The sequence below is a fragment of the Camelus ferus genome, chromosome 20 (assembly GCF_009834535.1).
Source record: "Camelus ferus isolate YT-003-E chromosome 20, BCGSAC_Cfer_1.0, whole genome shotgun sequence".
NCBI lineage: Eukaryota > Metazoa > Chordata > Mammalia > Artiodactyla > Camelidae > Camelus > Camelus ferus.
In genome coordinates, this window is record NC_045715.1 from 14,623,702 (window position 1) to 14,638,424 (window position 14,723).

General features: G+C 39.4%; 1 protein-coding gene and 1 non-coding gene across 2 annotated transcripts in view; both read left to right on the plus strand.

Annotated features, from left to right (window-relative positions):
* Positions 1-14,723, plus strand: part of CDKAL1 (CDK5 regulatory subunit associated protein 1 like 1) — a 721,376-nt gene that overhangs the window by 580,974 nt on the left and 125,679 nt on the right. Inside the window, exon 17 of the transcript XR_004313468.1 lies at positions 5,926-6,044. The gene's annotated coding sequence lies outside the window, so the exon portion shown is untranslated. The remainder of the gene's footprint in view (positions 1-5,925; positions 6,045-14,723) is intronic.
* LOC116658402 lies at positions 8,268-8,374 on the plus strand. The gene has a single exon (XR_004313782.1). It is a non-coding gene; the product is annotated as a U6 spliceosomal RNA (small nuclear RNA).

Here is a 14,723-nt window from a genome sequence, read left to right on the forward strand (position 1 = left end):
TTTGCCACCTGGCCCTCTCTCTTCTTTTAGCAGAAATTCTCTCTTGAAAGACTTTCATCTGATTGACTCAGGTCCAACAAGGATCATCTCCTTCTGTCTAGCTTGCTGACTGGGGAGCTTAATTACATCTGGAAAATCTCTTTGCCTTTGCCATATACTACAGGCTAGAAACAAGTCACATTTTCTTCCCATACTTAAAAGGATGGAGAAATACACAAGAGCATGACACATTGGGATCACCTTAGAGTGGACTTATAAACTTATGTCTGATTAATCAATTTTAGATTTTACTGAATTTCTATTTTGACACATAGTATTTTAAATCTTACACCTCCCTTCTCTTAGTTAATAGCACTTAAACAATTTAGTTATTAGCACTTAAATAATTAAATCCCTGTATAAAGCTTTTATTATTTACATAAATGTGAGGTGGACATTTGACACTGTTGCTGTTTGTGAGAGATTGTCTGCCTAGTGATTCCTCCCCTGAATTTCTCTATCTTCTAGCTTCTTTTTTTTTTTAATTGAAGTATAGTCAGTTACAATGTGTCAATTTCTGGTGTACAGCATAATGTCCCAGTCATACATATATACACATATATATTCATTTTCATATTCTTTTTCATTAAAGGTTACTATAAGATATCAAATATAGTTCCCTGTGCTATGTATATTCTAGCTTCTAATGTTGCTGTTGAGACCCAAGTGTCCAAAATTCAAATGTAGAAGCCCTAACCACCCCCCTACACACACACTGCCATGTGATTATATTTAGAGATATGGCTCTTAGGAGGTAATTAAATTTAAATAAGGTCACAAAGGTGAGGTCCTAATCCAATAGGATTGGAGACCTAATAAGAACAGGAAAAGAGATTTCTGTTGTTTAAGCCCCCCAGCCTCTGGTATTTTGGTATGGCAGCCCAAACAGACGAACACAGCGCCCAGTGCTGTTCCAACTCCTGCTCTTTTCAGTGTAACCTGGGATAATGCTCCTTAATGTAAGTCACCAAAAAAAAAAAGGTTCACTTACTGGTCATTTCCATTCTGGAGATTCAGCTTCATTTATTTCAGTTTTGGAATTTTTTCTTGTATTAATTGTATCTCCCTAATGTTTTCTCTACTTTCTTTTTCCACAGTGCCTATTATTTGGGTGTTGGACATTCTTCTCTAACCTTTTGTTTTCTTGCCGTTTTCCTTTCCTTGTCCATTTTTATCATTTTTCAGAAGTCTTCTTTATCTTCCAGGTGCATTATTGAATTCGTAAGTTTAGCTCTCCTACTTGTACTTCCAGGAGCTCCTAAATGCTGCTGCTGCTGCTGATTATTAGATGGCGTCTCGTTCTTGTTTCCTAAAAGTGATGTCTTGAGTTTTTCTCCAGCTTTCTATGTTGTTTTTATTTCCTCTGAGGTTTTGGGTTTTTGGGGGGGGGGTGGAAATAGTTATTTATTTATAGTTTTATCCATTTTGGAGGTTTTCCTCAATAAAGGTTGAGACCAGGGTGAGCTTGTTTCCCATACTGAATTCAAAACAATTTCCCTGTGTTTATTTCCTATCTCATATGCAGCTCCTTTGGGCTGAAACGGTCTCCAGTGAGCTTTTCTGGATTTCTGAGATGCAAAATAGCTTATTTCTCAGCATTTTTGTCCCTACCAACTCTGCATTGGAATCCTCCCTCCTCTGCAAAGTATTTACTGTCCCTTCATTTTCTCTCTGTCTTTATTGTTTTGGTTACAGATATCTTCTGGTTTCACAAAATATAAACTTTTGTGTTTCCTCATCTTTACTGTTTTGAGGTGGTTTGAGGAATTATTTTCGAGAGAAGGAGGCCATAGACGTGTTTATCATCTTTATCCAAAAGCACTCCGCGTCATTTTAGAATGTTTTTCTACTTCCCTGGTGGGAGGCCAGACATGCTGAGCCCCTTGTCAGGATAATGGAATTTAAAGCCAGGAGAGGGACTTGGGGTGTCCCACAGAGAATCAATGGATATAGAAGAAAACTGGAAAAACTCAAATCCCACCAAGGAGTTTTCTGAAATGCAGAAAATGGGTAAATGGTCCATTTGAATTAGGGAATTTCCTGTTTGATAATGCCCGTTGCTTGTAACTGGTTGGTCAGAATTAGATTTCACAGAAACATTACGTTTGGATTACAATGTTAGAATTCTACAGCAAGACATGCAATGTGATTTGAAGTCCTCAAACTCCCTAACTGTCAGGCTGAATTTTTGTAAGCCATACTTGTTCTGCCTTTGGAAAACAGAAAACTTGGCTGTGTTCTTCTGGCCAGAACAAACCAGAGTGGGAATAACCATGTCAGATTTAAATCGTGGGACTTCTTTGGGATTCAGAATGGTGTTCTGGTCACTGCTCTCAAGGTTACTGAAAGAATACTATTTTTAAAAAGGCTTAGTCATTTTGTGTTTGCTGTTTACTGAACTCCAAACAGTATGTATGGTTTGCATTAGCGAGACTTTTGCAAATTGTGTGGAAGGGATTTAAAACAGTTCTCTGGCTTCTATGAAAAATGAACCCCCAGTTCCTGGCTCTTCAGAGTTCCTTGTGGGAGTCCGGGTGTAAAATGATCTTCTACATGCCTGGCTGGAACTGTGAATCGAGCAACATCTGCATGGTTTTTTTTAAATAGAATTTTGCATGTAGAACTGAAATTTTCTTTTCCAGCCTTTATTTTTAGTGCAAAGTAGATTGATTCATCATATATACACACTAGTACTCAGAGAAGAATTGTCAACAGATTGAAAGTACATATTTGAGGAGATCCTGTAGTGATTGCTGTGGGACTATTTTGGAGTCAGGGTTTTCCACTTGCCTTCCAAACATTGTTTGGCATGAAAGGAAAATTCTCAGTAGCCGAGGTGACAGGTACGCGTTGCCAAGACAGCTTTTTCCTACACATAGGACCCTCTGATATGACTTCACGCTCTCAGGAAATGTCCCGACCTCTCCAGATAGTTTATTGATAATATTACCCCTTGAAAAAGCCTCTTACATTACATTTACAGATACATTCTACACTAGAGCACCTTTGGGAGAAGTAACACATTTCCAAAGGCACAAATGTCCTGGACCTGATGGCTAGTCTAACAGGTGGACACAGCAGAGAGGAGGAGCTGGAGCTTTCCTTCTGTCCTTAAAACAGAAGGAAAGAGCTGATTAAAAGGATTTTTGTAGCGAGACAGACAATACGATTTGAAAACCACAAACTGCTTAGCTGTCAGACTCGATCTTTAGAAGCCCAAAGCCAGAAAGGTTGCAGAGCCTAATGAAGGTGAACTTTTCCTACTTTTCAGTTTTGCTGAGGGCAAGCCCTGCAGATGGACCAGGAACAGGACACTTTCCTGTTATCCCTGGTGAAAAGGCAGAATGACAAAGGAGCCGACTGGACCCGGAGTGTGGTTTCTCTGGACATCAGGTGAACTCTGGGTTAGAGAGGATAACTCTTCTTTCTCCTAACAAATTCCCATGCATATCCAGACCTAATGAACAGGATTCCCCATCTTGGCCACGTGGCTCCAATTGGGAAGAATAGGCATTACAGTCTTAGAGAAGTGAGCTTATTTACAAAACAAAGACCGACTCACAGATGTAGAAAACAAACTTACGGTTACTAGAGGGGAAAGGAGGTGGGAAGGGATAAATCGGAGTTTGGGATTTATGGATGCTAACTACTATATATATAAAATAAATAAACAGCAAGAGCCAACTGTATAGCACAGGGAACTATATTCAATACCTTGTAATGGCTTATAATGAAAAAGAATATGAAAAGGAATATGTTTATATACATATGTATAAATGAATCACTATGCTCTACACTAGAAATCCACACAACATTGTAAATGGCTATACTTCAATAAAAAACAAATTAAAAAAGGAATTACAGCCTTAAGTATTTGCTCACAAGGAGTTTCTAACAGTTTGTAAGGAAGTACTATTTCTTTAAGAGGGTATAAGTGAGGGGGGAAAAATCTCAGCTTCTTTAAAAGGAAATGAGGATGGTTGTTAAAAGTAACAGTTTAGAAGTAGATTCTCAACTTCTTTGTAATGCAGGAGGAAAGATTCTGGGTCATGACATTCTCCAGTTTAACTCTGTCAACAAGAGTGGTTTTTACCTATATGAGAATTCTTTTAAAAGCTCTTCCCATGAAATGTGAGCATGCACGCATGCACATTTCCGCTTTAATTGTAACTTTCAGGAGACTCTAACATTTTCATATGAAAAGCTGCAACCTATAGAAAAAATCGTTTGCCTTCTAGAGCATCCACAATTTGGCCCCAATGTACTTCTCCATTAAGTGGTTATTTTTGAGACAAGATTGTGCCTGGAGAGTATGCTGAGATCTAAGCCAAAGAGATATATAATAGTCTGTAGATGCTGTGTAAGGAAATCATGAGGCAGTATGCAAGCACTGAAGTGGGCATTACATTTTGTAACCTAACTAAGTAGTTTTGTATCTCCTATTGGTTTGACCTAGAGGGGAATATAATTTAGTCTTTTGGGGTTTCAGTTTCCTCATCTGCCTAACTACGGGTGGCTGAGCGATCTCTCTCCTTTCTCATTCCTCTGAGTTTCTAGAAGTTATAATGCCAGGTTATCACCACCTCATGTGGGGCCAGTCCCACTGCCAGGAATCATTCATCAGGCTATGATGTGAGGGTCTTATAGAGGATCCAAGCCAGAGAACACAGGACCCTGACTGCCTTGTAGGGAGGCAAGTCCAGGATGTATCTGACTACAGATCAGCTTCTGCCTCAAGTCAGTTTCTGCTTCCAGTTCTCCTCTTTTCTGGTGGCGCTTTCTCTGATTTCTTTGAGTCTTTGGCCTCAGAGTACCCACTGATTTATTGCTGGGTGGACCCAGTGTCTGTGGACTCCCTGCTGCATTCAATTCCTCTGAGAAGTGGATTTCCTGCCTCTGACTCACTTATCTACCTGGCCCTTCCGGTCATCATAGTCACTCTGTTCAGAGATGTCTTGCCTGCCTGACTCAGCTTGCCCTGCTCCTCTTAGCAGCTGGCTCCTGTGCGGGCCGTGATCCATCTCAGGGTGATACCGCAGTATGGCCTGAGGACAGCCTTCCTTTCTTAAGGGTGCCTCTTTCTTAGTCAGCTTGGGCTGCCGTAACAAAATACCATAAACTAGGTAAACAGCAGGTATTTATTTCTCATGGTTCTGGAGGCTGAGAGTCTGAGAGCAGAGTGCCGGCTTGGTTGGGTTCTGGTGAGAGCTCTCCTCCTGACTTGCAGCTGGCCGCCTCCTCACTGTGTGCTCACATGGTGGAGAAACGGGGGCTCTGTTCTCATCCTCTTCTTATAAGTACGCTACGTGGGGCCCCATACTCATGACCTCCTCTAAACCTAATTACCTCCCAAAGGCTCCGTTGCCAAATACCATCACGCTGAGGGTTGGGGCTTCAACATAGTTATTAGGGGAGGGACATAACATTCTCTTTTCTGACCACAGATTAAAAGGGATAAGAGCTGACTTCCAAAGAAAAAGAGAATTTGGGGCAGAGGTAGAAGAGGATCAGAAGTAAGGGGCCTGAGGGTCTTTGAATTTACATTTCACCACTGCTTCCAGCGTTTCTAATTGTAGCTTTAGAGATGCTTTCACGACCCTCTTCCAAGCACCCTGATGAACACATAACTTTCATACTGAAACATCTTCTAAATTGAGAGGGGAGGTTTTTCTGGGGAAATGTTGGGCTTCATTTTGAAACAAATGAAGTGGAGATGGTGGCAGTAACTGAAATAGAAATTAAATTATCCTCCTCCGGATTCTGTAGACCTCCTTTTTCCTCAAAGAATCACTTAAAACTTCATGCATCCCCTGGCAATATTATGGCTGGAGACAAGAGTCTGTCATAGATGACAAAAATGTAATCTCTATATAATTCCATCCTTAGGCTCAGCAGAAGCAGAGTGTTACATGTGGTCGCCTTTCGGACGAAGGTCAAGATGAGCGGAGACCACCAAGCACTTTTCCAGAAGGATATTAGATTTCACTGGAGCCAGAATCCCAGAAGTGAGTTATTAGAGTTTTGTTTACTATACCCTCTGGCTATAGCCTTAATTAGGTGGAACTTATAAGCTTGATAAATTTTGAACTATTGCTTTCTGTTTGCCAATAACAAAATATTACTGTGTAGGATGTTAGTTATTTTCCACATCAAATCCCTTCATTTTCCTGAAGATGTCAGTTTCCATTTCAATGGGTCTTTTGTTTAGAGGGAGGAGAATGTCCTTTTTACCTTTTTTAATTAAAGCACCTTAGTGACTATTATACAATTACTTTAGACTTGACTCTCACCTCGACTCTTGACTTTGTTCTCTTCAGGGCTCCAAGGTTTTACTCTCTCAGATAGTAATTAGATCAAGGAAGGGACGCAGACACAGGTTATTTCTTCCCAATTCTCACACATTTCTTAGTTTATATTTTCTTTTTCTTTTTTCTTCTTCCCTCCTTTCCTTCCTTTCTTCCCTTCCCATCCTTCTTCTTTCTTACTTTCTTTCTTTTCTTCTTTCTTTTCTTTCTCTCTCATCTGTGAATTAAGCAGATCCTACGGTCAGGAATCTCATACCTATAGACATATTCCTGTTATAAAATGTGAAGAAGATGTATGGGCAGTATTTTAAGGAACCCCAAACCACTGGGAGTAATAGCAAGAACAACAAAAAAAGCATAGAAAGCAAATATGTGTTTGTTTACGAATCAGTTGCATACGTAGGTTTATACATACCGTTAGACAGATATGACATGTTGAAATATTTTCTTAGTGATGTCCTGAAACCATAATTATAATCTTAATGAAACATTTAGTCAAGTTTTAACGGGTCCAAGAATAATTGTTTTACTGTTCTGTTTGGAATGCAAACTTAGAAGTCTAAGAGTTCAGTTAATTATCCCACAGACGGAAGAGTTTGAAAGTAGAAGGATTTTTTTCCAGAGTGGTGTTTAACATAGACTTAAGTCTGGGCTCAGATTCTACAGGCCAGAAAGAGTCCTGCTAACCCCCTCATTCAAATACATCCAGGAAGAATAGCCCAAGTAATCACACCTAGGAAATGAACCGGCTTACTGGGAGGTAAAGGGAAACACCTGGATTTTAGAACTGAGCAGCAGGCGCAGCAAGCGCGATTGCCAAGAATATCCGTGGGCAGGAGTAACTCAGCAAGTGCTCAAGGATGAGGCTCAGAGTGGTCACAAGTGAACTTCTCAAAACTGAAGAATGTGAGACAACAGGCTGAAGTGCCCTTTAATTTTACAGGGAAAGATTGCTTCCGGAAAGAGTCTATTTAGGAAGATGGCATTTGAATCACTTTTGAAAAAGTTTCTTCCTTTCTGATTTATATCAGAAATCTGACTTCGGGACAGCCTTTAGTTTCAGGATGTTTTCTCTGGTTACCAGCATACTTGCCTGTGGCTGGGCCACTTTGAGAGAAGTACGAGGGAAGGTTGAGGTGGAGAACATATGGTAAGAAAATAAAACTAAGGGCTAGAAATGACAAATATATGGGTAAAAATAAAAGACTGTATAAATGTATTTTTTTCTTTTCTTCCCTTATGTTCTTTAAAAGACATTTTAAATTGGTTAAAGCAATAATTATAGCAGTGTGTTGTTGGGTTGATGACATACATACATGTGATTTATGTGGCAGTAGTAACATATAGGAAGATGGAGGAAATGGCGCTAGACTGAAGTAAAATTCCTGTCTTTTAGCAGAATTAAGTCAGAATCAAACTGAAGTACATTGTTGTAATTTAACATGCATATTGTAATCCCTAGAAGCAATCACTACAAAAATAACTTTTTAAAAAGAAGCTAAATAATAAAAAGAATTAAAATGGCCCCCAGAACACACATCTATTTAACACAAGATAAAGTAGTAAAGGAGAAATAAAGGAACAAAAAAGACTTGAGATATGGAAAACAAATAGCAAAATGACAAATGTAAATCTGACCAAATCGATGATTACATTAAATTTGAGTGGACTAATCATTCTAATTAAAAGACAGAGATTTCTAGCAGCGATTAAAGAGCAAAATCTAACACTATGCTGTCTGCCACAAATACACTTTAGAATACAAGGCACAAATAGATTGAATGTAAAAAGGTAGAAAAAGGATATACTATACAAGTAACAACCATAAGAGAACTTGAATGGTTGTATTGCTATGAGACAAAACAGTCCTTAGTCAAAAATTGTTACTGGAGACAAAGAGGGACATTTTATAATGATAAAAAGGTGCTCGCTTTGGCAACACAGATACTAAAATTGGAACAATACAGAGATTATTAGCATGGCTCCTGCACAAGGATGACAGGCAAATTCCTGAAGCATTCCATGTTTTTCCTTCAGCAAGTGGTGTTGGGAAACCTGGACAGCTGCATGTAAATCAATGAAGTTATAACACTCTCTCACATCATACACAAAAATAAACTAAAAAATGGCTCAAAGACTTAAATATAAGACATAACACCATAAAACTCCTAGAAGAGAACAGTCAAAACATTCTTGGACATAAATCTATGTATATCTGAATCACTTTGCTGTACACCAGAAACACATTATAAATCAACTATACTTCACTTGTAAAATACACATATAATGATAAAAGAACCAATACATGAAAAAGATATGCCAATTAAAAGTGTATACATATATAACAACAGTGCCCCAAGATACATGAACCAAAAACTGACAGAAGAAAATAAGAAACATCAAATTCAACAGAGAGATTTTAATACTCCTTTCAATAATTAATATAATAACTAAACAGAGAAATCAGCAAAGATATAGAAGACTTGAACACCGCTATCAAACATGACCTAAATGGCCTAATGACATTTGTAGAACACTCCACCCAACAACAGTGTAGTGTATGTTCTTTTCATGTACAAAAGGAGTAGACCAGGACAGAACATGTGGTATGTCATAATAATAAATTTGAAAGAATTGAAGCCATTCAATCTTAACAGAATTAAAGTAGAAATCATTAGCAGAAGGAAATTTAGGAATTCCCTAAATATTTGGGCATTAACACAGTTATAAGTAACGCATGGATCTAAGAAGACATCAAAGGGGACACTAGGAAATATTTTGAACTGAGTGAAAATTAAAACACAACATACCATAAGTTATAGATGCAGCTAGAGTAGTACTTACAGGGAAATGTATAGATTTAAATACCTATATTAGAAAAGAGGTTCTCAAATTAATCATCTGAGCTTCTACTCTAAACCAGCAAAAAAAGAGCAAATTAAGCACAAAGCAAGCAAAAGGAAGGAAATATAAAGAGTAGAAATCAGTGAAATAGAGAGCAAAGCACAGTAAAGAAACCCAATGAATTCAAACCTGCTTCTTTGAAGAGATGAAGAAAATTGATAAACCTTTACCTACACTGACCAGGAATAAAAGAAGGGAGACACAAACCATTAAAACCGAGAGTGAAAGAAGGGACATCACTGACCCTACAGAAATGGAAAGAATTATAGGTGGAATATTATAGAACTATGTCAATAAATTAGACAACCTAGAAAAGTTCAAAAAATTCCCAGATAGGCATTAATTACCAAAATTAACTCAAGAAAAAAAATAGAGAATTTGAATAGAAGTAAATAAATAAAAACAGTAACTAAAAATCTTCCCACAAAGAAAATCCCCTCCAGTTCCAAATGGTGAATTCTATCAACTATTTAAAGATGAAATAATAGCAAATGTCCATCAACTGGTGAATGATAGACAAACTGTGGTATATTCCTACAATGAAATCCCATTCAGCAATAAAGAATGAACTATTGCTACACAGTACAACATGGACGGACTTTCAAAACATTATGCTAAGTGAGAAAAGCCAAGCAGGAAAGACTGCATGGTTTAATTTATATGAAGTATCTCCCCAAAAGGCAAATGTATGGAGACAGAAAACAGATCAGTGGTTGCCTGGGACTGGGATTGGGAACGAGGATTGCCAGCAGTCAGGCACAAGAGAACTTTTTAGAGCTGTTCTCGGACTGGCTCACGGTGGTGGTGTGATAATTGCCCAATGACACAAATGTGCCAAAATTATCAAATTTTACATTTACAGTGAGTAACTTTTGCAAATTATAACTCAATAGAGCTGTTAAATAAAACACCTGAAGATTAGATATTCATGGAAGAGGCTGCTTGATAGAACTATTGAGAAATTTTCTGGGCAACCTACAGAATGGAAGAAAATATCTTCAAATCCCATATTTGATGAGGGTTTAATATCCAAAGTATATAAGGAACTCATGCAACTCAATAGCAAAACCCAAAAACCTAACTCAAAACTGGGCAAAGAAACTGAATAGTTATTTTTCCAAAGAAGACATACAGATAGTCAAGAGGTACATGAAAAAGTGCTGGACATCACTAATCGTCAGGGAAATACATATCAAAACCACAATGAGATATTACACCTCATACCTGTTAAAATGACTGTTGTAGAAAAGCAACTCGTCCAAAAACAAAAACAAAAAACCAAGAGATAACAGATGCTGATGAGGATGTGGAGAAAAGGGAACCCTTGAGCACTGTTGGTGGAAATGCAGATTGGTGCATCCTCTATGAAAGCAGTATGGATGTTCTTCAGAATATTAAAAATAGAACTACCATATGATCCTGCAAACCCACTTCTGGGTGTACATCCAAGGAAAAGGAAAACACTGTCTCGAATAGGTAACTACACTCAGGTGTTGACTGCAGCATTATTCACAATAGCCAGGATATGGAAATAATCTTAGCATTTGTCAACAGATAAATGGATAAAGAACACGTGGTGTATACATACAATGGAATATTATACAGCCATGAGAAAGAAGGAAATCCTGCTGTTTGCAAAAACATGGATAAACCTTGAGAGCATTGTATCAATTGAAATAAGTCAGATGGAGAAAGACAAATACTCATATGTGGAATTTAAAATAGCTTAACTCACAGAAACAAAGTGGAACGATGGTTACCAGGAGCAGGGGGATGGGGAAATGGGGAGATGTTGGTCTAAGTGTATGAGACTCCCATTGTAAGGTGAATAAGTTCTGAGGATCTAATGTACATCATGATGGTTATAGTTAATAATACTGTACTGTGTACTTGAAAGTTGATACGAGAGTAAATCTTAAATGTCACCACAAAAAAGCAATTGTAATTACATGTATGGGACTTGATGGAGGTGTCAGCTAATGCTATAGTGATAATCATTTTGCGATGTAAAAGTATATCAAATCAACACATTATACACCTTAAACTTACACAGTGTTATATGTCAGTTATATCTCAATAGAGGTGGGAAAAAATTTCAAGTCTCCTTTATCTCTTAGTTGGTTTTTAAAACGCTTGAGATATCTGAAGTTCTTTCCAGCCCTTACCCTGCAGTGAGTGGTATAGTTGGCCAACTATGTTTCAAAATGTAGTGTGTAATTGGGTAATTGGTACTGAGGCTGATGAAATACAGTTAATTCCCATAGTAAATTTTTGTACAGAGTATTCATCACCTACCTCCAATATTTTATGAATTTCACTGTGGTTTTTAGCAATGACCTTTTGCAGTTTTGTAGGAGAATATATTTAGTGGCAGGAGAATTAGCTCTATAGACTAGAACTATTATCTTGTCCTCTGAATTGGTTGAAGCCATTGTGGGCTAGCCAGGAAAAGATGTGTTGTCAGAAACAAAAGTAATTGGCCTTTCTCTGTTACTGTTTAATGGGCTCTTACATTAATGTGTATTAATGTAGCCAAATTAGTGTCATTTTTTTAAGCAGTGCAAGTATAAAAACGGAAGCAAGGGGATGCTATCACTTCCTTTGTTTTATAAAGAAGAAACTGAACAGACGGTTGATTATACTGTGGCTAGTTTGCATGTATTGTACTTACATTTTGTGTGGCCCATAACCTCAAGAATAATGAGATTCTAGGAGTATTCTGTTAGAATCTTGAAGATGCTTCTAATGCATGAAATAGATACATCCATCTTCTGCCTTGCCCCTCCATCACTCCAGTGCACACAAATATGTCATTTAATGTAAAGTCATTTCTGATTTCTAAAAAATGCACAAGCTAGAAATTCTATCCCAGTGGCTCTACCATCTAATCACTCTGAGACTATCAGCTTATTAAAACAGTGTTGCTCACATGTTTCTGTTGCTCAAACCAGTTTTGACTTTTTAAAATAAATAGTCAGAATTCGTCTTAGATTATTTGAAATAGTAATTGACAGACCTTTGCCCTAGGAGTGTGCCTTTTTTTGGTTTGAAAACAACTGGGGTTCTTTTAGGGCCAAATTTGATGATTACGATGGTTTATCAGGCTGAAGAATATAATTTTTAATTGAAAACAGTATATCCGGATTAAGTATGGAGATATTTACTTAATGTGATTTACAAACTTTTAAGGAATGGTGGTATCTGCAGATACCAAAGCATTGCTTTCTTTCCTGAAGATGAGTTTTCTAGTTGTGGGATGGAGGAAACCTTTTAGTCTAGCAGTTACCACATAACTCCTGGGAATCATAAAAATCTTGTCGTCAAACTGAGTTGAAAGTTAGAGCCTGTGATGATATTTCCAGAATTCCTGGAGAGCTGGGAGAGGGCCACAGCTCCCCGTCTGCATGAGGGAGAATCCCCTGCTTTCCCCCCGGCCCCCCAAGTCCATCTTCTATTTGGTATCAAGAGTAATCTTTTTAAATGATAGATTAGTGTCTTCTCACTGAAATTTTCATTGGCTCTCCCAAATCTAAAGGTTACAACTGTTGGCCTTCTTAACTTGTGTCTTAAGTAGGGTTGTTTTTCACAAGACTGGGAACCTTCTGTTTTCAAGTCTCTACAAATCCCCATTACGGGGTTGAGGGGATGGCCTGGACGGCTTCACATGGACTCAGCCCAGCTCCTCTGCCGTCCTCCCTTCCGGCTCTCTTGTGATGCGATTTAGCTGCTGGACAGTGGATTTGAGGGGCACGAGTAGAAACAGGAAGGCGATTCTGTTGGTTTGCTAAGGCTGCCATGACCCAGCTCCGCAGCCTGGGGGGCTTAAAGGACAGAAATCTGTTTCTGATAGTTCTGGAGGTTAAGAAGCCCAAGATCAAGGTGTGGGCAGGGTTGGTTTCTCTGGAGACCTCTCTCCGTGGCTTGCGGACGGCTGTCCACCAGCCGTGTCTTCACCTGGCCTCTCCCCTGGGCGTGGATCCCTGCCGTCTTTGTGTGTCCCGATCACCTTCTCCAAGGACACCAGCCAGATTGGATCAGGCCTCATTTTAACTTAATCACCTCTTTAAAGGCCCTATCTTCAAATACAGTCACCTTCTGATGTACTTAGTGGTTGAGGTTAGGGCTTCAACATAGGAATTGGGTGGCGGTGGGGGCGTAGGGCACAACTCAGCCCATAATAACAAGTTAGGAGTTGACTGCAGAGTCTAGAGGAGAGAGGACAGGGCTTCTACCAGGAGGCGGGGTGAAGTTAGAACTAGACAGATTTGGGATATATTTGGGGGGGTAAAGTCAACAGGAATTAATGATTAGGTATGCAGTGAGGGAAAGAAGGGGTCAAGGTGACTCCTAGGTTCTAGCTTGAGCCACTTGGCTCAGTGGACAGTGGCGCCGCCTGTCGGCAAGTGTGTTGCTATCCTCTCCCATCCGTGTGCACACACAGCCCACCCGCCCACCCTACTGTTTCTTCTTCTTCTGGCTAACTCCTACCTTTTCCTTAGAACTTCAATTCGAGAGTTACCTCCCCAGAGAAATCTTACCCCCCTTCTCCCACCCAGAGATATACGAGGTGGGTGCCTCTCCCCTGCACTGGCTCAGCGCCTCAGGATTTACACCTGCGCACTCACACCAGTGCGTTTTCATGGCCGCTTTGCTTGTCTGTCTCCTCCGTTAGACCAGGAGGACCGTGGACCCTATGTTTGATTCATCGCCGTCATTCAGGGACTAGAGCAGTGTCTGCACACATGGTCCGCAAAGAATGTTGAAATGAAATGAAGCTACTTGTGAGGTTTTAGTGGTCACCATGACGCCTCCCAGCTGCCACTTGGCAGTGGGAAGTTTTGACATTTAGAAACTTTTTCCATTTATATCTTGTCAACGTTGACCGTGGCTCTGCCTTTTAAGGTGCTGATGAAGGCAATTTAAATGCGTATTTGTTTAAGATGGTCACATCTGGGGTGGGGGAGGGGAGGCTTGGAATGAGTAGAACAAACTGTGACGGTTGCTACATCTCCGGTCCAGATGCTTGAAAGTCTTCTCAAGTCCTTCGTTGGCTGAATTGATTTAGAGAGATTTTCAGTTTTCTCAACCTTATTGAGTTGTTGCAAGTACTTTACTTTCATTTGTTTTCACAGGTACCTTCAGGGCAACATAAGATTCCTTTCCAAATAGTGCCTCACTTACTTCCCCTGAATTATTATTTATTGCAAGGCTGAAAGCTTGCAGTGTAATGCAGGCAGGACAGACTCCTGGAAGAGCCAGCCCTTCTCTTGGTCTGCACGGATTTTGTGCATGGTATAGGTTGATATGGGCACCGACGTGGAAATCTACCAGCTCTCGGGGCCAAACTGGCAGGATGATGAGAATGAGACTTTAAACCAGAGAGTCTGCTCTCAGTTACCAGGGAGTAATCAAGAAGTATCGAGAAGCCCTCTGATGCACCCTAGGCTAGAGGGAAAGCTTCTCCATGTGGGTCTC